Raw genomic sequence first — 23,353 nt, forward strand, 5'->3', positions numbered from 1 at the left:
CACTTTAGAATAAAACCCAAACTTCTTAGCCTCTTAACAAAACTTAACAAGGTCCTAACATGATCTAGACCCTGCTACTTCTCTAACCTCATCTGCTATTTCCTTATACTTCCTTATACTCCAGTCATACAAACCTACTTGCTATTTATTAAATATATCAAGAACATTTTCAACTCTGGGTCTGTGCACTAGGCATATCTTCTGTCTGGGATATTCTTCCTCCAGTTATACATCTCGTGCTGTTACTTATTTTATTCAGTTGTTTACTCATATGTCACCTGCTTGGAGAGCTCATATCTACTGCCCTGTTTATTTATTTACTTATTTATTTATTTTTTAAATATAATTTATTGTCAAGTTGGCTAACATACAGTGTATACAGTGTGCTCTTGGTTCTGGGGATAGATTCTGGTGATTCATCACTTACATACAACACCCAGTGCTCATCCCAACAAGTGCTCTCCTTAATGCCCATCCCCCATCCCCCCCCCCACCCCCCTTAAGCCCTATTTAAATAGCACTTCCTTTCACTTTCTGTCACCTCTTCCTGCTTTGCTTTTTGTATGACACTTAGCATCATCTGGAACAGTTGCTTGTTTGTTTGTTTGTTTCTTCTTTGACTTCCTCCATTAGAATGTAAATTTCAGTAGCATGAAAAGATCTTATCTTTTTTTCTCTTCACTTGTTTATTTCCAGCATCTAGAACGTTGCCTGGCCTACAGTAGATATTTAATAAATATATATTAAATAATGATGTCTCTTGGAAACCAACTTGTGTATCGAGAGCTATGTTGCATACCTCCTGAATTCCTTGTGAGATCAGCTGCAGACCAGTTGTGTTTGGCCATAAATTAATTCCTTTAGGGCTCCTGCCCAAACCCTGCTCATACCCTGGATGGATTTTCTGGCCTCACCACTGTCAACATTCAGGATAGGGATAAAAGAACAGATGTGAGAGCTAGACACTCTGGCTCACAGCCACCTGATTGGAATCCCTTTGGAGTCTCCATGTTCTTCTCAGATTTTTTTGAGAATAGACAAAAGGATGCATTACAAATTGAGAATAGAGTAAGTAAACCTGATGCCTGCCTTTTCGTATTTATTCATTACTCTTTGGTTACAACTATCTGAACATTCTTTTCATTTTGTGGGAATCCATCATGCTGTACATCTTGTTGAATGTGGGGTATTATCTTACATTATGGAAGCCCAACATTTCCAATATTCTCTGTGCCTGGAGAAGAGGCTAAAGAGTGGGCACGTGACTCAGACTTGGACAATCTAATGTCTCCTGGTGACTTTAAATCTTCGTTGAACAGCACAAAGATAATGGCACCAATATCATGAATATTGACATGGCCCAGGGGTGGGGGGCAGTGACATCTAGGGGTGAGTAGTTGCAATGTCTTATAGTAGTGTGGTCTCCTGGCTGTCTAGCCTCTGCAGTTACCTTGGTTCCTTTCCATTTTATAGGCTTGGTCTCCCAAGTTTTTGTTGATTCTGTCAAGTCTTCATGTCCTTCCAATAAATTGCCTTTGATTAAGACAACCAGAGTCAGTTTCTGTTGCTTGCATTCAAGAGCTCTTAACAGATACAGAAGGCTAAAACGACCGCATAACAAAAAACAAAACAAAAGGAAACTTTGTGTGAAAACAACGTGATAACTTCTATATTACTTTCTATCATATGAAAATTAATGTGCATAGTACTAATTGGACTATTTTGGTGTAGTATCTTTATTATCTTAATAGTAGTGATGGATAATTTTATGTATCAACGTGGCTAGGCCACAGTATCTCCAGATATTTGCTCAAACATTATTCTAGATATCTCTGTGAAGTTTTTTTTTTCAACACAGGATTAATATTTAAGACAGTAAACATTGAGTGAAGCAGGTTACTTTCCACAGTATGAGTGGGTCCCATTCAGTCAGTTGATGGTCTTAAGGCAAAGACTGACTGGCCCTGATGAAGTGGATAATCTATTAGCAGACTGCCTTTGAACTTGAAGTGCAGTTTTCCCCTGGGTCTCTGGCCTGCCGCCTACCCTGCAGATGCTGAACTTGCCAGCCTCCACAATTGCATGAGCCAGTTCCTTAAAATAAATCTCTCATTTTCTTTCTGTATACACATTGTATTGGTTCTGTTTCTCTGGAGGATCCTGACTAATACAATAGTTAAACATATAACACTGCGATAGGCACAGATCTCTGTTGTGTGTGCTAAATAGCTCCAATAATACTCACTCTATGGTGCAGTTATACACCCCCACCCCCTTGTTGGATTTGGGTGAAGATTCTTTATGGAAGGACTGGATGGCTCTCTGGGGTCCTGTATTATGCAGCTGGGAGCAGCGAGCCAATGTAATCTGCCTTATTTCTGTTATAATCTACTTTTGTAGATTTGCTATGAGTATCAAACAAATGAGATGGTTCATGTGATGGTGCCAGATGAACCATAGAAAATGGCATAAGTGCCATTTAATAAGGGGTGTGTGAGCATTCAGGAGAAAAACTTTGAAAGCAACGTTGTCACATCATGTCTCCATTCCACCAGCATGCTCCTCTGCCGAGTTTCCCCTGATTTAAAAAGTTAAAGCAAGGAGAAAGAAGGAATAGCAAATCTTATCTGCTCTCAGTTATACTATTGCAGAAGTGTCTCCTTTCCTACGGTTCCTAGAGTAATCCTTCTCACACCACTTCCCCACCCTGGTAGATGTGGAGACATGCCACATCAAGAATCCTCCTTGATTCTCTGCAGCAGAGCGTGGTCCGTAGGTAGCATCAGCTTTCAGCTCCTTCAGGTGCTGCCTCAGCTGCAGACTTCCCCTGACCTTCTTGACTCACCTGGATCCCTTCCCTGGAGGGCTACACCCAGGGCTGAGTGATGGAGAGATGAAGGCCTGGCTATTTCTGTTGGAAGCTGGCCAATTCTGAAGAGCCGTGCTTGTTCCTGAGCTTCCTACTGGGTTGGCCAAGGCATGGTTAGGCCTGCATCTTAGTTCTACCTTGCTCTTTACCCATTCATGCTTCATCTCTCTTTCTTCCCTTCATGTGTCTTGATCCTTCATAAACATCTTACACCCCTTATGGTCAGTACCTGCTTCCAGAGAACCCAACCTGTTACACCATCTTTAATCCTTTAAATGGTTGCCCATTTGCCCCCCAGAGCTTCTCGACAGGAGTACGTGGTGGTGTGCCAGTCCAAATAGTGCCTGGCACGTAGTAGGGGCTCGATAAATACTTACTGGCTGTTGGTGTGCAGAGTTCCAGGATGAGTAGGAGAAACCCAGCCCCTCTCCTCTGCCACCTCCTGGAGCGTTAGTTTCTCAATGGAAATTAAAACATTAAAAATGTTCAAATAAACATGGATATCTTATAGACTAGGGCATAAACTAGCATGAATTTTAAAGTTGAAACATATGAATTTCAAATAATTTTGGCCCAAGCTGGAAGTTGCTTTAATCTTCAGCTTTAAATCCTGAGGGAAATATATTGGTTCTGTGTTATCAGGACATTTATTAATAATCTGAGAAGTTCTGATCTTCTATATCCTGACCTACATAGTATAGCATAAAACTTTTCCCATCATCTGCTACCAGCATCTTTGCAGCCAGATCTCCTGCTTTTCTGGACGACATGCTTCACTCTAGCTTTGCACACATGCCTTAAGTCACACCTTGCCCCCACTCCATCATCCTTACCCTGATGAATACTTTTCATTTAAGAGTAAGAACAAAAGTCACCTTCCATGTGAACCTGAATCTCTTAGGCAGAGGCTGAACTGTTGCCTCCTTTGGTCTCACATCTATCTAGTCTGTATGGTTTCAGTAGAACGTGTTTTACTTGCTCTGTCATCTTAATCTGGTTACATTTTCCACTGTTGGAAGGTGATCCCACCTCCCCGCCACCACCAGTACAGAAACTACCTCTTCTTCATTTTCTTATCCCCGGTGTATCGTAGAGTACCTGGCACAGAGTAGGTGCTCATATTTGCATAAATGAATGCAAATAGAGATAAAGGGTGATCTGTTACTGAGGTGTAGTAGCTAAAGAAATACTGGGTGGGGATATTTTTTAGCTCGATTAACAGAGCTCTATATGTTTTCCCTTTATAGAAAATGTTACTTCTTGTAAAGTGTTCGAAATACGAAAGCACAAAGTATATTTCCAACTGGAATAGATGATTTCAAGAAGGACATCTAATAATGACATGAAGGGTACACTATGGTGCCCCCATTGCCGTACATTCTCGGGGGCACTTTCAGATCCCTGCTTTTGTCATCATTAGGAAATTACTTCTGTTACGCATTTTGGTTGTGAAAAATAATTGATGTGAGCTTCTTTCTCCCAGAGGGTTTGAGGTTGGCCAGGAGATCCAGATCTGCCTTCTGCAAGTGATGCTTGAAGTTTTCATACATATTGTGGGAAAACAATTGTTTTTCATTAGCTTAGCCTAAAATAAAAACCAGTTAGCCTTTTGAACATTTAATGAGTTATTTTCTTGGTTGCTTGGGTGGAACATTTCTCTGAAGTTGAGCAAATATATTAGAAGCATGTCCCAATCTGTCAAACGTGGTGTGTTGACTTTACCCAGAATTTTGCTATTAATAATTTCTTGATAAACGGCCCTTTAATCCTTCTGGTTTTGTAGACTGAACCTTTCTGATATCAAAGGATGAAGAAAGAGACACAGTAAACCCTTCTATAAACACTGAAGGGAAGTTGGTAGGAGGCTCTCTGGCCCTGATGTGTTTTGCAAAATACATCAAAAGAGAGCAATAGGAAATAATAATCATAAGGAAGAATGGAAAACTGTGGCATAGATATAGTTTTCCTTTGGTAGGAATCTTACACCATCATACCATTTGACTGGAATAGTTAGGAATGGTAGGTAATAAATAGATTTTAGTATTAAGAAGAACTGGAATAATTAATTGTATCTTTCCATTTTATGACAAGTAGGCAGACCTACAAACCATATGTTTTCTCCTTTCTTTCAGCAATTTTATTTTGATTTTACTGTTCTTGGCAGTAAACTTACATTCTATAGGTTAGTTCATCTGCTCTGTTTGCAATGACTATATGTGTCATAGTGTCATATAATAACCATATGATATGATAGTATATGTGTTTCTCTGCCAGTAGACAAAGCAAATGAAGTTATGGTTGTTTTTATTAACAAATACAGAATTTGCTGAGTAAGACTGGGACACAGACAGGATAAAGGATGAAAATAAACATAATTTGAGCTCGTTTGAAATGCACGGTGACATTTCATAAAAAATATACTTAGCTGCATAACTTTTTGATAAAGCAAAGATTAGAGGAGTGAAACGTGGGAGTGATTCTATTAACGTTTCTGGTAGAGCTTCCTCTGTTCTTAAGACCTCAAGAATTTTTCAGATACGTATGCTAATAATTGTATAAAGAGGGCAGGGAAAACAGCAATTTATTATGATGACTGGATTAAGTACTCTGGCACGGAACAGAGAAAAGCAAGCATCTCTGCAGATGGGAATGTGGCCACATAATGTTTTCAGTAACAGATTTCTATGGAGGATTTTTTGGCATGAGGGATGAACATTCATATTGCTGGAATTGCCATATGAGTTATATTGGTGGCTATTTTAAGATAAACTGGAACCTGTTAATTATTTCTTGGCCTCTATAGTTCTGATTTATGTATCAGAGGATGAGAAAGTTATAAGTTGTTGACATCTGTCCACTGCAGTATTATTAGGCCAGGTGTTCATGGTTGTGAAATCATTTGATAATTAAAAATTTTGCTTAGCATTTCCAAGGCAGGGGTTTAGAGTACACTGACCATTCCAATGAAGATGTTCTCATTAAGTCAATTCTGACTGGAGGGAGCAGACTAGAACTCTCAGTAAGAAGGGGTATTCTTACCATTGTCAGATTTTCTGATCCTCAGAGCTTTATGAGGAAATGTGATAATAATAAGGTCAATCTCATAGTATGTCTACTATGGGAACAAAATGCAACTATGTATGTGAAGGGCACTTTGTAAATTACAAGGTACCAAACAGAATCTCTAATTACTTCTATTTCAAAACGAGTAATGTTACTTCTGGTAGATGCTGATGATGCAATGCACGGCATCCTGTCGGGCCTTCCGATTTTAGTGCCACTGAGGTGGACAGATCCATGCAAGTGACCAGAATCCCTCATCAAGTGTGGGAAGTGGCATCTTTCTACTCTGCTGCCTTAGAGGGCCTTTCTGGAGCCACAGACGGATGATCAGGCACCCAGAGACAGGCCTTGGAAGTGCGGGGAAGTTAATGCACTGTGGAGCAGTCTTGCCTCAAAGGCTAATGGAAGGCAGCGCGTGACTATTCTGGGCTTGTCGTCTGGTGAGACAAGTCTGAGGCTCCTCAGCAGGAGTGAGCTGTACTTGTCCACAGAGGTAACCAGCACACCAACATACAATTTTATTGTCTTTGCTCGGTCTCCTGGATTGCTTTTGCCTCTCCCTCACCTCTGCTTTCTGGGGCTGACTCCTATAAAACCATCCGCACCCCAGCCCTTGTCTCAAGCTTCGCTTTCTGAGATATTACCCTAGGCTGGCTAACTTCCTCTAGACATTTTAGCATAGTGCTAATGAAAAAAAAAAAAAAGACATCAAACTGCTGCAAAAGGAGATATTTCTGTAAGCACCCTATGGAGAAGATTCTTGGCAGTGGGTTTTACCACCATACTGGAGGGATTAAGAGACTGCTGTGAAGATAGTCAAGGTATTTAGGACTTCTGAAGTTTCAGAGCTGTTGTCTTCAGTGTTTTTCAATCCTTTAATTACAGAAAAAGGTCCCAAATGTGGGGAGCAGGAGCCCAATCAGTTCTTCTTGAGTCGTTAAAATACTACTGGCTAAAATACTGCTGTGATAAAGTGCTGTGGAGCGGGGTGACTAAGAGAAGGACGAACACACATCAAAGGAACAAGGAAGGAGGAAAAAGTAGGAATAATGGGTAATTGAATCCCCACGCTTTTCTTTGCTCTGTGTTTCAGGGTTCCTTACAATCCAGTGTTCATCTTGCAACTGCTGGGAACTCAGTGTATTGTTCACGCTGTGCTCCCCTGCAGCTGCTCAATAAACAATTTCCAAATGAGTGAAGACATTAACTGGATTTTGTGCCCTTAGGAATGTGGTGGGAGCACGGGCCCTGGACCAGAAGGTGGCAGAACTGTCTCAAGCCCAGGGTCCGTCACTAACCCAGGACACGGATTAATATCGGCAGCTCAACCAGTCACAGTGGTCTGGGTGCCCAACAGTCAAATGGAGGCCTTTAATTGGTCTCAGAGTTCTAAGGAACCATGTTAAAGCACTGGGCTTTGAAGTCAGGCACAAGTGGGTTGGAATCCTGAGCATGTAAGAAGTGAGACCTTGTGAAAGTTAGTTTACTGTTCTAATCCTAAAGTTTTGATTCTTTCTTTTTCTTTCTCTCTCCCTTTCTCTCTCCCTTTCTCTCTCCCTTTCTTTCTTTCTCTCTCTTTCTTTCTTTCTTTTTCTTTCTTTCTCCTTCCTTCCTTCCTTCCTTCCTTCTTATATTTATTTTGAGGGGGGAGGGGCAGAGAGAGGGGGGAGAGAGACTCCCAAGCAGGCTCCATGCTCAGCATGGGATCACCAATCTGGATCACAAACTGAGTGAAAATCAAGAGTCAGACCCCTATGTGACTGAGCCATGCAGGTGTCCCAAGTTTTTACTTTTCTTCTTTTTTAATTTGTTTTTCATGTTTATTTACTTTTGAGGGAGAGAGAGAGAGATAGAGTGTGGGGAAGGGGCGGAGAGAGACGGAGGCACAGAATCTGAAGCAGGCTCCTGGCTCTGAGCTGTCAGCACAGAGCCCGATGTGGGGCTCGAACCCACAAGCCATGAGATTATGACCTGAGTCGAAGTTGGATGCTTTAACCGACTGACCCACCCAGGCGCCCCTCAAGTTTTGACTTTCTTCAAGGGATGTAATGATACTTTCCTCTCTGGGTTGTTAGGATGCTAACATTTAACATTTATAAAGTTTCTGTTACATAGTAGTCTTAATTTTTATTATCCTCTGCTATTTTCTTCTATTAGTGTGTTTTGTAAATCTCTATTTACCTGCCAAACTACCTAGGCTAAAGGAAATAGAAAGAGGAGAAACAGAGGACCAGATAATCCACGGCTTGGGAATAAACTCTTTAAATATCAAGGAGCTATTTCTATTTGGTGCTGTATATACAAATATTAAAGACATGCCATCAGTGAAATTGGCATGCATGCCAGTGATTCATTTTCCAGAAAGACTAGTATTTTTGAACTTTGTTGAAACTGAACTCATTTTATTTTGGGTCCTCCAGATTTCTATTGCCTCTGTGTTGTTTTCATTTTCTCTGTCTTTGGCTTTTATGGGTATTCGGCTTCCTTCTGTTAAGAGCTTTCCCTCTCCTCCTCCTTTTGCCCCCGAGGGCTTTGAGCCTCCCCGGGAGTTTGTGGTACCTTGGCGAGCGCTGTGTGGTATGTTTGTTCTTGTACTGACCTTTCCTGCCAGTTCCTGTGCTCTCCAGCCCCCTCCTTTAGAAAGAGCCAAGCATTTATTTGTCCATCAAGTGTTTTATTTTTGTAGCTCCTGAATCTTCCAGTTCAGTGGATGCATTCCGGGCCAGAGGCTGCCTAAATTACTTTTCAACAAACATTGTCCTCCGAACTCTCCTTCCTGTGTGGGAACTGAAAGATCGTTTGATGGGAGTGGGCAACAGAACTGAGGAATAAGCTGGGGGTCTGCACGAACTGGAAGCCGGGCCTTACCTGGTAATGTGCTTAGATTTGTGAAGACCCATTGGTGTTACAAAGAGTTCTCCTTATTTCAAATTAAACCCCTTACAAAGAAACATTTTTTTGCTTGGGAGGTTTATCATGTTTCTGTGGCAAAAATAGCTCTCCTCTTCACCTCTCCCTATATCCCTTACATTTGCAATGGGAGATTTTGTATCTTCTCCCATATGGGCAATCCTTGGCGGGGCTTGTGACTTTCTTTGACAAATAGAATGAATCCATCAGGTGATTGTGTGTGAATTAAGAGCCTGGTCTCAAGACACCTTAGGTGCCTCTCCACTCTTCCTTTTGGAACACTGTCAGTCGTTATGGGAACAGGCCTGGACAGCCAGGTGGAGGATGAGATCCTATGTGGACTAGAGTGGAGTCATTTCAGTTTCCCAGGCAAAACTTCAGATATGAAAGAGCTTAGCCAAGACAATCAAGCCTCCTCTCGATTGGTAGAACCATTTAAGTGACTGTAGACTCATGAGTCATAATAAAGGGTTATTCTAAACTGGTACATTTTGGGATGGTTTGTTGTGCACCAGAGCTAACTGATTTGGGGTTTTATAAACCCACAAACACACATTATGTTAAATTGGTTGTTTAGATTCTAGATGGATAATGACAAGCAAGCATAACAGCAATTAGCAAGCAGGGATGTGAATAGAGGGCAAACATCCAGTGTGTAAGGATGTTTTTTCCCATGTTGTCTTTACGTGATCCCATTGACATCTTTGAGGATTCATGTTCTTTAGTGACTTTCATGGTAAAAATCTCAGAATGTCAACAACTACTATTTCAGTCAGCTGAGGAGGTCTCAGAACTGAAGCTTCCACTCTCCTTTCTTAGGACTTCCGTGTGTCCTGGGATATTGTGAAAGATGAGCACATAGGACATATCAGATGAGGACCAAACTAGACATAAGGCATTGCTGTGGGATGGCCAAGGTAGAGGTGAAGTTTATTGGAAACATTCTACGTTTATCTTATATATCACATTAACTTGTATGGCTTTAATGAATTATTATTTTTTTAATGTTTATTCATTTTTTGAGAGAGAGGGCTGGCGCACGAGGGGGGGAGGGGCACAGAGAGAGAGGGAAAGGCAGAATCTGAAGCAGGCTCCAGGCTCTGAGCTGTGAGCACAGAGCCCGATGTTGGGCTCGAATCCACAAACTGCGAGATCATGGCCTGAGCCAAAGTCGGGTGCTTAACCGACTGAGCCACCCAGGTGCCCCTAATGAATTATTTTTTTAAAAAAGTCATCATTTGCTTGCAAACAACCAAGAGGCACAAGTAAAAGATGAAAATGCATAGTTTAGTTCTTATTCACTCAATGTTTAATCATGTGCTTATTGGCCCATACATGACACCAAAAGGTCTTTAGCACTAGAGTCTAAAAACAATGTAAACAGACTTGCTGTAGTAATTTCTTTCCTGAAATTTCTTTTTTCACTTGGCAGATTATTTTCTCTCCACAGAAAATAATGCCATAACCAAGGCTCCTTTTTCTTCATTAGGTAACAACGTCCAAATTTTACTGGCTTTATCCAAAAAAGGCAAATTTTTAATTGTTAGCCAAACTCAAAATACTCAGGGTAGAATTTGGTAAACTCAAGCAGAAGTAGTCTCCAGATTATAGAAGACATGTCTGCCTTTATATGTTTTTCCTTCAGGAAATGTTAGTACTAATGTAAACTAATATTGTAAAATTTAAGGTGGCCAGCTTTCTCATTTTTTAGTAGGGCTGCAAGATATTCCAACTTAGAAAAGACATTTGAGATTTAGGAGCGATCAAAGCTAGATAAAGAAAAACACTGTTGTGAATAATGTGCTTTCAAAAGGAAAATGTTCAGATTTTCACAGAGTTGCATACTGTTGGGCTGGTCAGCCGTGCCAAGATGAATCTGGAACTTAGCCCATCAGATTCCTTGGCTTCACTGAGCAGAGTCTCGCTTGTACCAATGCTGCGGTAAAATTTTTTGCTATTTATTTAAGACACAAATCAACTTAGAAGTGTACATTTTAGGCCTAGGGAATCAAAACTAGTTCTGGCAAATTGGCAACACTAAGACACTACTTAGAAGTCCGTGTTAAAGACTCCTTCTGGATAGAGGCATATAATCACATAGCCCAGTATTATTATATGTCAAGAGTCTGTGCCCAGATTGGGTAAAGGCAAGAGCACCCCTCCTCCTACCTCCTTGCGGAATGCCATCTCATGGTGCCTTATTTCTGCCTAGTTGTGCTGTGTACTACAATCTAGGTGGAGAAGGTGAAGTAATGTAAGGTTTGCCTTTTGGAGGCTGTATGTGTGTCCGGAGACTTATAACAGCTTCTCAGGGAAGAGCTGTTGTTTCTGGATCCTGAGCAAGTAGCCTGTGGCATGGAGTTCATCTCAAATAGCTGTTGGGTTATTTGGTTACAGAGGATGGCTATCCTTCATTCCCAAACTGGTCATTTCTGATTCTGTGTCCGTTCCCAATCGTGGTTTTCCAGGTCTGACTTTAGTACTTCTTCTAAATCAATCTCGAAGTCATTGGTTCTTTATTTGGACATCCATGGAATGATTCAGGGGGCCTGTGAAACTCATGCAAGTATACTCAGACATCAGTATAAAGTGTGTAAGTGCATTTTTCTCAGGAGAAATTCCAAATCTTTCATTAGATTTTCCCAGGGATGTACTTTACTTCCTCAAAGTTGTTATCAGCATCACAAACTAGATTAAAGATCTTCCCAGAGAAATTGGCATGAAGGAACTCACTTATAACAGCTTATAATTACCACCCATACCACAATTACTGAGAAAGTTCTAAGCAGATAGTACTGACCCTAAGTAGTGGAGCTTTATTTAGGATATCAGACTTTGAATCTTTAACAATCCCAGTTAATACATAGGAATTCTGAATTATTGTTAGGAAAATACATTGTAAGGAAATTATACACAGAATTTAACAAAAAAATTATATCAATTAGGAATATTTTTTGGCTGTGTGTACCAACTACCTACTTAATAGTGGCTTAAATAATAAACATTTTATTATCTCGTATAACATAATGAACGGAGGTGGATGTTCCCAGAGTTCTATCAGTGGCTTGTCAACTTAAGAACTTGTTATGAAATGAATGTTTGTGTTTTCTCAAACTTCATAGGATGAAGCCCTAACCCCCAGTATGATGCCCCCAGTATTTGGTGATGGGACCTTTGGAGGTAATTAGGGTTAGGTGGGTCATGAGGGTGGGACCCTTATGATGGGATTAGTGCTCTTAAAATAAATGATACCAACGAGCTTGCTGTCTCCGCTGGCATGTACACAAAGTAGGGGTCATGTGAGCACTTAGCAAGATGAGAGCCACCTGCAAGCTGAGAGAAGAGGCCTCAGAATGAAATCTACCTTATTGGCATCTTGACCTTGGGCTCCTCAACCTCTGAGAGAGAAATTTCTGTCCAGTCACCCAGTCTATGGTGATTTGTTACGGCAGCCTGAGCAGACTAACACAGAGCTCTAGACTGACATTTCCGTAGTTCTCTTCTCCTCATCGCGCTTATAAAATGGCTGCCACACCTCTAGGCATCCCACCGCATAAGTGATTTCAACTAAGGGCAAAAAAGCTAGGTAATAGCCATGGTAGTGAATGATTTCTCTTCATACCTTTTTTTTCTTTTATCAGATAAGGAACGATACCTTCCTAGAAAACTTGTCTTTAGAGTTGCCCCCAGAAAATTTTTCGTTGTATCTCAAAGGCAAGAACTGGGTCACGTGGCCATTCCTAAAAGTAGGGAGTCTGGGGGAAGTGAGCACCTGCTTTTTCAGCTTTTGAAAAGGGAAGTGGGAGATGGTCATGTGGGTCAGAAATGGCCAGTGGGCAGCACCAGTAGGGTCTCTGATGTGGTTGCCAAAATGAAAAAAACCCACAAAACCCGAGAGATTTCGCATAAAAATCTGAATTATGTCATCTTTTGAAAAATGAGAAAATCTGGAAATGCTGTAGCTGCGTGCATGGAAATGACAAGCCAGCACTCTGTAGCAGCTGCTCCGTTGGGATGGGGCGTGGCAACTGATTTTGCCACAGGCCTCATTATTCTTCATTTTCTTCCCATCACTGAGACTCTATTATTTGCCATTCCTCACTGTGTTTGCCTTGTTGTTTTTACTATATGAGGGATCCTTCATTTGCTCATGTTATCTGGTTTACTCCTATAGGCAATTCAGTTGAATTATCTTAAACAGTCAGAGTAAGGAAGAAAAGCATCCCACAGGGATTTGTTTTTGGGCCCCAGTTTTATATGTAAAGTTTTGCTTGTAAAGAAGAAAAGTCTAATTTTTGTAAATAGATCGTTTAGTCTTAAGGCTCGTAGCTAATGTGAAAGTAGTTCATTTGACTCGAGATGTCAACTGGTCATACCCAGCAGGAGAAGGTAAAGAGGACAGAGAAATCAATTTGCATCTACCTAGAAAAGAAGATGATCAGATTCAGATAAACAATAATACAGCTTTCGGGCAACTTGTTCAGTCGGTTCAGTCAGTTAAACACCCGATTTTGGCTCAGGTCACGATCTCACAGTTCATGGGTTCAGATTCCGTGTCTCTGTCTCTCTGTGCCACTCTCTCTGCTTTGTCTCTCTAAAATAAATAACATTAAAAAAATTTAGGAAAATAACACAGTTTTGAAACAAAATAAATCTCAAATTTCCTTTAAAAAAGTTAGCAAGCTTGTTCACATGAGACCAGTAAGGGGGAAGCATGATATATAGTGATTTCAGAAGGACTGCCATGGATTCCCAAATGAAAACCTCATTAAGATTTCAGAAAGCAGCGCTATGAAATTGGGGAAATTTTACTTGCAGTATTCTTAGGATGTCTCCAACTGATTTTCATCTACATACTGACTTCATAAACCCAGAGGATCAAAGTTGTGCCACTCAATCCAGAATGACGTGGCAGCACCAATACTTCCTTTTTTTTTTTTTTTTTAAGTTTATTTACTTTGCGAGAGAGAGAGAGAGAGAGCGCGCGCGCACATGCTCTCTTTTGAGCGGGGGAGAGGCAGAGAGAGTGAGAATCCCAACCAGGCCTCGTGCTGTCAGCACAGAGCCCGACTCAGGGCTCGATTCTCTCACAAACCGTGAGATCGTGATCTGAACTGAAATCAAGAGTTAGAGGCTTAACCGACTGAGCCACCCAGGTGCCCACTTCCTGACTCTTGATAGTGAAAATTGTGCATGGGTTAAAAATCCACAAGTGTTTATGGATCAGGCCACCGTAGGCATGAGGGTCTCTGCTTCTATCAAATAGTCCCCATCCTCATAAAGCTTCAATAGTCTCCTAATTTATATGCATTAAATCTTTCTTATTTTTTATTATATCATGTTTTACTTAATACATTTGATTTTAAAATGCTTCTTTAAACATAACTACTCAGGGCACATGAACAATGTACCTCAAAACTTACAATGTACATCAGCATCCAACCAAATATAAAATTACAAATCTTGGGTAATTTTTAATCATTTTAATCATTTTAATGGGTAATCATTTTAAGTGTACAAGAGAATAATTAATAAATCTGACCCCCAAGATTCCTTTTAGGATTCTGGGATTCTGATTTTCATTAATGTTTATGGAGGAAAGGTAAAAATAGTTCCCAAAGTTGTGTAAAATGTCTTTTGTTCACTTATGCAAATAATCTGCCTTTACTAGGGAAAGCAGAACAGGGTTGACTATTTGTGTCTTATTTCTGCTGCTCTGCCATCTGAGGAAGGGCTGTCTTCTCTTCATGTCGACGTTTTACATCCGAGTTTAGCCCAATTTGGAATTACAGAAGCTTCCCTGTGAGGTGTGTTGTTGTGTGAAATAATTCATTTAAAAATGTATATACATTAAATCTTACCTGCTGAGCTCATAAGGCTGACTCCAGCAAGCCACTCACACTCTCCTCCATTTTGGTCTGCTAAATTCCTTTCACTCCAGAAAGATTAATGTCTTTCCTGTTTGGGTATACACTGGCTGTATTTTCCCCTGTTCTCTCTTACTCCATTTCTTTCCTTTGCCTGGAAAGCCAGTTGTTTCATATGTCACTCCCATCGTAATCAAAACAAAATTTCAAGGTCCAGCTGAAGACTTAACCTCCCCCAGGAAGTTTACCTCATCTTCGGCATCATTAACATCCCTTTTCACTGAGTTGCAGCACTCTATACAGCCTTGGCGAGAACATTATTGCTCTGTGGATGGAGATGATATGCTCCTCAAGGACAAGGATGGAACATTTTATTTCTTTCGTAGCCTTCACACTGCCCATCATAACACTGAATACAGACTGGGGACACCATAAGAGCTGGTGAATAATACTAACCTGACATCTTCAAGCAGAGTTGAGTGTGTCCTTTTTTCTTATCCTATGAAGACCTGTTCAGAGCTCTCTTGCAACGGGCTATAAATACTTGTTTATAACCTGTCTTCCGTACCCCTCAGTAAATCCTTGGTGACTTGCAAGTGTATTCTCTTCATCCTCCAATCTCCAGTGTCTTTCACATTGTCTTTCACATTGCTAACTACACAGTAGGCTCTTAGTAAATGTTTGTTGACTAAATATGTGTCCTGTATCTTTTCAGGTTAGAATAACTAGGATCACGAAAGACAATTCAGTTAATAAAGTGACATCGGTAGTGCTAGATGCTGGTGAAACAGACGTATATATGAGAATGGCAATTCTGATCAGGAAGGAATTTGCTGTATTCAGAAAAAGGGAGAACTTGTCAGGATAAACGATGTCTTTGGAAAAGTTGCCTTATGTGAGCTTGGAGCCATGGCCTTGAAAGGTTGGGATTATTTTGCATGTTGTGTTCCATTAGATGTAATGAATAATTTAGATATTCATGACTTGGTCTGTAAAATGCTCAGAATAAAGCCATGGTCACAATGGAGATATTATGAAATTCTTATATTTCTGTCGTTACAAGAGAAAAGGTGGAATTAGGAGGAGTGTGAGAGGTCTTGCAGAGGAAGAACACTTGAGGTTGTAAGAGAAAGAGATGAGTGATGGATAAAAGAGGATAAAAGGCAATGTATGGAGCCTCTTGCCTGTGATTTTATCCACTGGGGTGATCTTAACCAGAGTAGATAAACCAAGAATGGTAGAGTCCACTAGTTGACCACCTATGTCTATTGTCTCCCTGCATGGAGACTGGATTTTGGGAGGGTGTGTTGAATGGATTATACTTCCTAGCCCTTGTAGTTTGTGTGTCCACGGGACAAACTGTGTGATGGTCCGACGGTCTGGTCTGGGCCAGGGCTTTGAAGGAGGTGTGTGCCTCCTCCCTACTCTCTTTTTCTTTATAACAGCTGGACATAGATGATGATGATGAGGCATAGGTATTCTAGAGCCACAAGATAGATGGCGCCTGGGCCCCTGAATCACTATGTGGTATCACACTCAGTCAGGAACATCTACCTTGGACTGTTTTGTGGCCCCAAACCAAACTTCAATTTCGTCAGTACCGGTTAACATGTTTAGATTTGTCACAGCAGTTGAGTGAACCTAACTGATGCAACAAATGTTTCTGAGTTGACGCAGTCTCATCTATCTTTTCTGTTGGCCCTGCCACAGGAGAAAATCCTATGGCTGCTTTCTTGGGTTGGCTTGGGTAACTAGTGATTGGGCAGGCTAATGCCCTGTTATGGACACAAAAAAAGAAGAGAGAGGCCTCTCAAGGGTGGTATAGGTAGAATGAGTGGAATAAAGCTTCATCGACAAAGACATAACACCACTATTGTGCAGCCTGAGGTATAATTATAGAATCTCTGTTTACAATAAAGTCCTGGGGTAGCTGACAAAATATGATAGTCACAAATGCAAGGTAAATCAAAATACTACAAATACAAGCCAAGTGAATGGATGATAACACGCTCTTGGAGTTCATAAATGTGTTCCTAATCTAGGCTGCTACTCAGTGGAAACAAATTGTGTGGAAGTAGGAAGGTGTAGAGAGTGGCTACTCCGCAGAAACTTTCAGGAAGGCTTTGGGCTTTCATCGGTCATAGTAGAGGGACAGAATGTCATATTACCCAAATCTTATGGGACTCGGAGTCCACAGCTGATAAGTGCATTGAATTTGTATCTCCTTGTAAGTACCATACATTATTCTCATTCACCTTTGTAGCCCTAGCACCCAGCCTGGAATGAACCATGTAGTAGGGGCACAGTATCTTTGTTGAGGAGTTATTTGTACTTTTTACTTTCTAGCTGTGTTCTTAGTACTCTTAAACTGTGTTTCAGAGAACTGTAGGATCCCAGAGGTCTCTTCATACTGTTTTTTTAAAGCACACTAATGACTCCCAAATCCATAGCTGCATCCTGGATCCAACCACCTACTGGGTATCACTGACAGGATGTCCAATGGTCCCTCACATTCATCCCACACAGCAGCTTCATGGTGCCACTTGATCACAACAAAGAAGGAGAGAGATTTTCTTGTTCCAAGAAATTGTAACAGCTTTGAAAAAGGAAACAATCCCAAACTGTCCTTGGATCAATGCTGTGCCTTGAGAGTTGGGATCATATAATTGGCTCACTTGTGTCACGTGACTTACTCTGGGGGAAGGCAAGGCAAGCCTCCTTGATTGACATCTCCATTAGAAGCTGCCATGAATTGGGGGAGATGCAGATCCCCAAGAGAAGTAAAGTGGGGCAGATACAATAACAGACGCCATCCATGGTAGGAACTCAATAAATGCTTGTTAAATTGAATCGTGTGAGGATCTTCACAACTGAAACTTGTTCCGAACTTTAAAAAGATAATTTTTTGGCCCAGCTTTCAGTATGAACTTACTTTTTGTTGAGCCAGCTTGCTCATCCTTGAGAAAATTCTTGGTCTAGAAGCTGTCATGCCAAGTTTTAGCTCAGGCTATCTTAGGCAGATTTATAACCTCCTGAGATGCTAGCATTATAATGAAAATGCTGACAGCCCCGGAGTTTTGCTGACAGGAATGGTACAGCTGTGATAAAGCTAGAAGATGAATGGAAACACGGTGCCTCATCCTCGCGGAGCTGTCGCGAGGTTAGGTCAAAGAGAAACCAGTCCTTAATTAGTTCAGGGCTGAAAGAAAGGCCCTCCGTCCAAGTCCCAAGTTGGTTTAAATTCAGTTGACTGGATATTTCTCCAGGCCGTTTTAAAACAAGCCTGAAAGAGTTGAGAGATAGAGCATTATTAAAAAAGAAGAAATCACCTTTGGCTTCATCTTTAAATCAGGGGTCAGCACACTAGAACCTGTGGGCCACAGGTAGCCCATTGCAGGGCTTTATTTTTTCTAAATAAAGGTTTATTAGAACACTTCTATGACCGTTCAGCTATGTATTGTGTGAGAATCTTCACAACCAAAACTTGTTCTGAACTTTAAAAAGGTAATTTTTTGGCCCAGCTTTCAGTATGGCAGAGTTGAGAGTTACAACAAAGACAGCATGGCCAAAAAGCCTGAAACATTTGCTATCTGGTCCTTTACAGAAAAAGTTTGCCAACACCTGATTTAAATAAATAATTCTCAAGATTTTTCATTGTTTACTTGGTTTCATGGTATCGTACATTACCTCCTTACCTTATACCTATGTATTTCTAATTATGCTTAGAACATGTAGTTAGTTACATATTAAAGAATAAAGTGAGGTAGGCTTGTTTAGAAAATTCCATTATGGTCCTTGAGATCATTGGAGGCACCTGGGGTTCCCAACATTGCAATGGCAAATTAAGTTTTCTAGTAAGAGTGTTGGATGAATTTCAGCAAGGGTGGGACAAAGAGTTCATCAGAGCTAGTATCTTCTAGGGAACGTAAGACCAAGCATGAAAGTTGAAAGAATTGCAGTCAGATAGATTTGAATCCTTTAACTTTGTTGAGTTGAGTAGGAAAGTAGATTAAGGCTCTTTCTTACAGTTTTATTTATTTTGTTCATTCTACATGGGAATAATATGACAGGGAGAAATTCACAAATGTTTATGGAGCTCCTGTTGTATGTTATACACCATGGTGGGCGTTTTCTCTTGTATGCCATTTAATTCTATTTCCTGTAGCTGTTGTTAGAATTAATGTATATGCTTGAAGGAGTAGAGGCTCAGAGAGATAAAATAATTTTCCCATAGGTACCTCGTTAGTAAGTGGTGGTGTTAGAATTCTTCTGTCTGCTGTCTTGACTGTATATAAATTAGATTTTTATAATTCACAATTATGGAAAGCATTGTCCTAAACTTCACTTTACTTTTAAAAGAACTTTTTGTATGTCTAGAATAAACTATATTAATCATTTGTTCACAATTTATTTATTACAAAAGGAGTCCATTAACACAACCACTCCTATGTCAAGAAGAACATTGTAGTATCTCAGAAATTCCCTTCCCTCTTTTGTAGTCACCATTCCTGAACTGTTACGCAAGGATCCTGACTTCTAATATTGTAGATACTTTTTGCCTGTTTTTGAACTTCATAGAACTGAAGTCATACATATGTATGATTTTGTATCTGGCTTCTTTGACTCATTATTCCATTTGTAAGATTTACTGATGTTGTTATGAGTAAGTCATAAGTAGTTCTTTATCGTTGTTGACAGTATTCCATTGTATGAATATACATAATACATTCATCTGTCCTACTCTTGATGGATATCTGGGTCATTGCCAGATTTTTGCTATTATGAATAGTGCTGTTATGAGCATTCTTGTTCGTGTTTGAATAAAAAATTCTATTGGAGGAATTCTTAGGAGTCAAAGTGTTGGGTTATAGTGGTCACATATTGCTATGTCACAGGGGTGCCTACTACTAGGTCACAGAGGGTATGTATGTTCATCTCTCTAATTGTTTTCCAAAGTGATTGTATCAATTTATACCTCCACCAGCAGTGTATGAGAGTCCAGTTGCTAACACTTGATATTCTCTGTATATTTAATTTAGGCATTCTTACTGGGTTTTGAATTTTCATTTCCCTGCTGACTAATGAAGTTGAGAATCCATTCACGTGTTATGTGGATAACCACTTCTGTGAAGTGTATGTTCAAGTCACTTTCACATTTTTCTTTATTGGGTTCTCTTTTTTCTTACTGATTTGAAGAAGTTATTTATATATCCTACTTGTATGTCCCTTGATAGCTCTAGGACATTTTTAAAGGTCCTTTACAACCTCAGTTATTTAAAATTTACATAGCAACAGAGCTTTATGAGTACAGTATCTAATCTCAAATCCATCATCATAAGCTTTGCTATTACTGTAGACAGGCTAGTTTAAGTGTTCAGAGGAGGAAAACAAAAGGAATTTTGCTCCTGTAAGTTAGTATTTACATTTCAGTGGTTCTGTTTACACACCATTAAATGTACACTCTGGCATGTGGTAGAACAACAGAGACAATAATACTGTACTAAGAGCTCATCCAGAAGCCATGCTCCGTGGCACTTTACAAATGGTCAGCAATCAGCTCTGAGCTGCTAGACTCAGAAAGTAGGTAGACATTACTCTGCTACTCTGATTTATAGCTATGAACCTACCATCCGAATGACTGAGGAATGGCTTATGGAGAAATGTTAAATTTTACTTCCTAACTTAGCACTACAGTCTTTATTGTGGAATGCGGTGGCACAGTTCATTCCCAAATGAACTTCCCATTAACTGGTCAAGGAGTTTAACATATAAGAAGGATAATCAGTTCTCGACTTTGGATTTGAATGATTTTCCCCAAACTTCTCATCACTAGTGGCTTTACATTAAAATCACCTGAGGAATTTCTAAACGAGATTAATGCCCAATTGTGGTCCCTGGAATCAGTTTTGTTGTTGTTGTTGTTGTTGTTTTAACTCCCTCCCTAAGTGATTCTAATTATAGCCAATGTTCAGAACCACTGCTCTACAGTATCCAGTGTGGTAGTTTGTGTATTTTGGGAAGGAATTCAGAAAGAGAGCCTCTAAGCCATTCACCCTTGGGTCCTCCAAAGGGTGGATGCTGGCTCTGAGCTTCCTACTTTAAGGGCACTCTACTGTCCACCTATTCAAAGTCAGCTAAGGATCTTGCCACTTCTGGTTCTTTCTAGGTTCTTCCCCTTTTCTCTCAGCTTTTGGTCTTTTAAAATCTCATTGCTTCCTTTTCCTCTTCCCTCCTTTTTTCTACTTTTATTTTTTAAAAATGTTTATGTATTTATTTTGAGAGAGAGAGAGAGCACATGAGCAGGGGAGGGGCAGAGAGAGAACGGGAGAGAGAATCCCAAGCAGTCTCCACTCAGAGCCTGATGTGAGGCTCCATCCCATGAACCGGGAGATCATGACCTAAGCCAAAATCAAGAGTCAGCCACTTAACTGACTAAACCATCCAGGCACCCTCCTCTTCTCTCCTTCTACATCTCCTGTCCCAGGAGTCTGCCTTTTCTTATGTCTAGCCTGTTGTGAAAGTTTGGGTCATTATTTTACAACCAGTTCTGCATCAGAAGTGTCATCGGTTTTTGGATACTGAGGGTGGATTGCAGGTGTGTAGGCAAGATCAGGCTTTCAGCATGACCCATTCATTGAATAGAGAACAAAACAGACCTTCACGTGCCAAAATGAGCTTACTGCCGATGCATCTTCTGTATGTTATTATGATGAAGGAGGTTCTGGCCTTCCTTCCTACCAGAATTTTATTACCAAAGACCCCTTCTGTTATGGTAGTTTTGGTGTGTGCCTGGTTTGAGGAAAAGTAGAGTCTGCAGGGTAAGGGGAGAGCTATTCCTTGACCAAAAAAAAAAAAAAAAAAAAAAAGTAAGAAAAGCAAGCTAAAACAATAACGAGATACTATTCTTTTTCCTATATTAAAGTAACACAAAATAGTAGATTCCCCCTGCCCCCCATGAGAATACCTAATGTTGATTTCTACAATACATTTTTGAGAAAAGAATTTGGCTATTTGTATTTGTAGCCATGAAAGGGGTCATGTAATTATTCTTTTCATAATTTATCAGGAGAAATAATATAAAAATTCAGAAATGACTTCATTTATAAAGGTGCTCAGTGCGGCTGTACCTACTAATACTGAAAAATTGATAATAGCCTAAGAGCACAACATTAGGAGAATGATGAAGCAATTATGGAACATCCATTGGAAGGAATATTATGTTGTTTTAAAAAATGATGTTTACAAACTTCTGGTTTAAAATGGCATCTGGCTGGCAGCCCTTAAAACACCCTTTCTCACTAAAATATCTGTAACAACCTCCCCTGAAAGCCAAAACCAACAGAGAAGTTAATACTAGAAGTTTTTATTTTCTTCCAATCAGAGAAAACCTGCTCAAGTTTGGCTTCAAGATATAGAGCCCACCTGGGGAAAAAAAAAGGCATTTTCCACTCCCACTGTCTGCTTTGACTTAGAGGGGTCTTATTAATCAGAGAAAAGGGCATATATTCCACAACTGCAGTGGATATCAGTGTATGGTCCTTAGACCAGCAGCATCAGCATTACTTGGCAACTTCATAGAAATGCAAATTTACAAGCCTCATCTCCAATCTACTGAGTCAGAAGCTCTGGGTGGGGGATGCACCTAAAATTTCAGAGCCAGTGCTCTGCTGACTTGGTGCTGATTTTTGAGGCAGCCAGATCACTCTTTCCCCTTTCCCTTCCCTCATCAACTTTGTTTGAAAGATCAGAGACAATCAGTCTTAGAGACTAAGGTCAGAGAAGTTCAGGGTATCCGGTAATGGCCAATGGCATCCTGGGAGATAGGGTCTCCAGGAAGAAAGTGTGAAAGGTAGCAGAAAAGTAAAAGCACATGGCAGTGCATTCTGTAAATGGTAATTTATCTTCCTTGATTAGGAAAACTAGAGAACAAGCAAGATGGTGAGAAAGGGAATATGATCTCAGTAGGACAGAGAGTGCTGCTCCAGGTAAGTAGTAGCAAGAAACTTGCAACTGGACTGGCATTTGGTGACTACTTCAGTGATCAAAGAGCTGGCCCCGGGGCCAGCAGTGTTCTCTCGCCAAGGATGAAGAAAGAGCACCAACCCAGTCGAACCTACAACCAACATGGAGTTAGTGGGAAATTTGCATAGAATAGGGGAAGCGAACAGACTCATAAAGTCTTTGAAGAAGATCACAACTCTAAAATTGACCTGCTGTAGAGGTAGAATAAACTATGAAGGAACAGATGTTCTCAATAGGATGCAAGCAAGCATGGCCTCTGTGGAATAGTAGCCAAAAGTTATAAAGGGAGAAGAGGCTCTGATGAAAAGACAAGAAGGCTAAATTAAAAGGGAGAAGGATAATATTAAAAAGGATTGCAAGTGCATTAAAAATTAAATAGTAGAACTAAAGTTACTTTGGAGGCCAAAAAAAAAAAAGTGATGATTTAGCATTATAGAAAAGTCAATGAACCACCAAAAGTCTGCTAGAACTGATACATGAATTCAGCAAAGTTGCAGGATACAAAATCAATGTGCAGAAATCAGTTGCATTCTTATACACTAACAATGAAGCAACAGAAAGACAAATGAAGAAACTGATCCCATTCACAATTGCACCAAGAAGCATAAAATACCTAGGAATA

The 23,353-nt window shown here is 40.3% G+C and overlaps 1 long non-coding RNA gene across 3 annotated transcripts in view; it reads left to right on the forward strand.

The window, feature by feature from the left end:
* Positions 1–23,353, forward strand: part of LOC132683015 (uncharacterized) — a 261,651-nt gene that overhangs the window by 29,103 nt on the left and 209,195 nt on the right. The window contains exon 2 of one of the 3 annotated variants that reach the window (XR_009612003.2): positions 6,818–6,972. The exons of the other annotated variants lie outside the window; for them this stretch is intronic. This is a non-coding gene — a long non-coding RNA (uncharacterized LOC132683015). The remainder of the gene's footprint in view (positions 1–6,817; positions 6,973–23,353) is intronic. 3 annotated transcript variants of the gene reach the window in all.

This window comes from Panthera onca, chromosome C2 (assembly GCF_046562875.1).
Source record: "Panthera onca isolate mPanOnc1 chromosome C2, mPanOnc1 haplotype 2, whole genome shotgun sequence".
NCBI lineage: Eukaryota > Metazoa > Chordata > Mammalia > Carnivora > Felidae > Panthera > Panthera onca.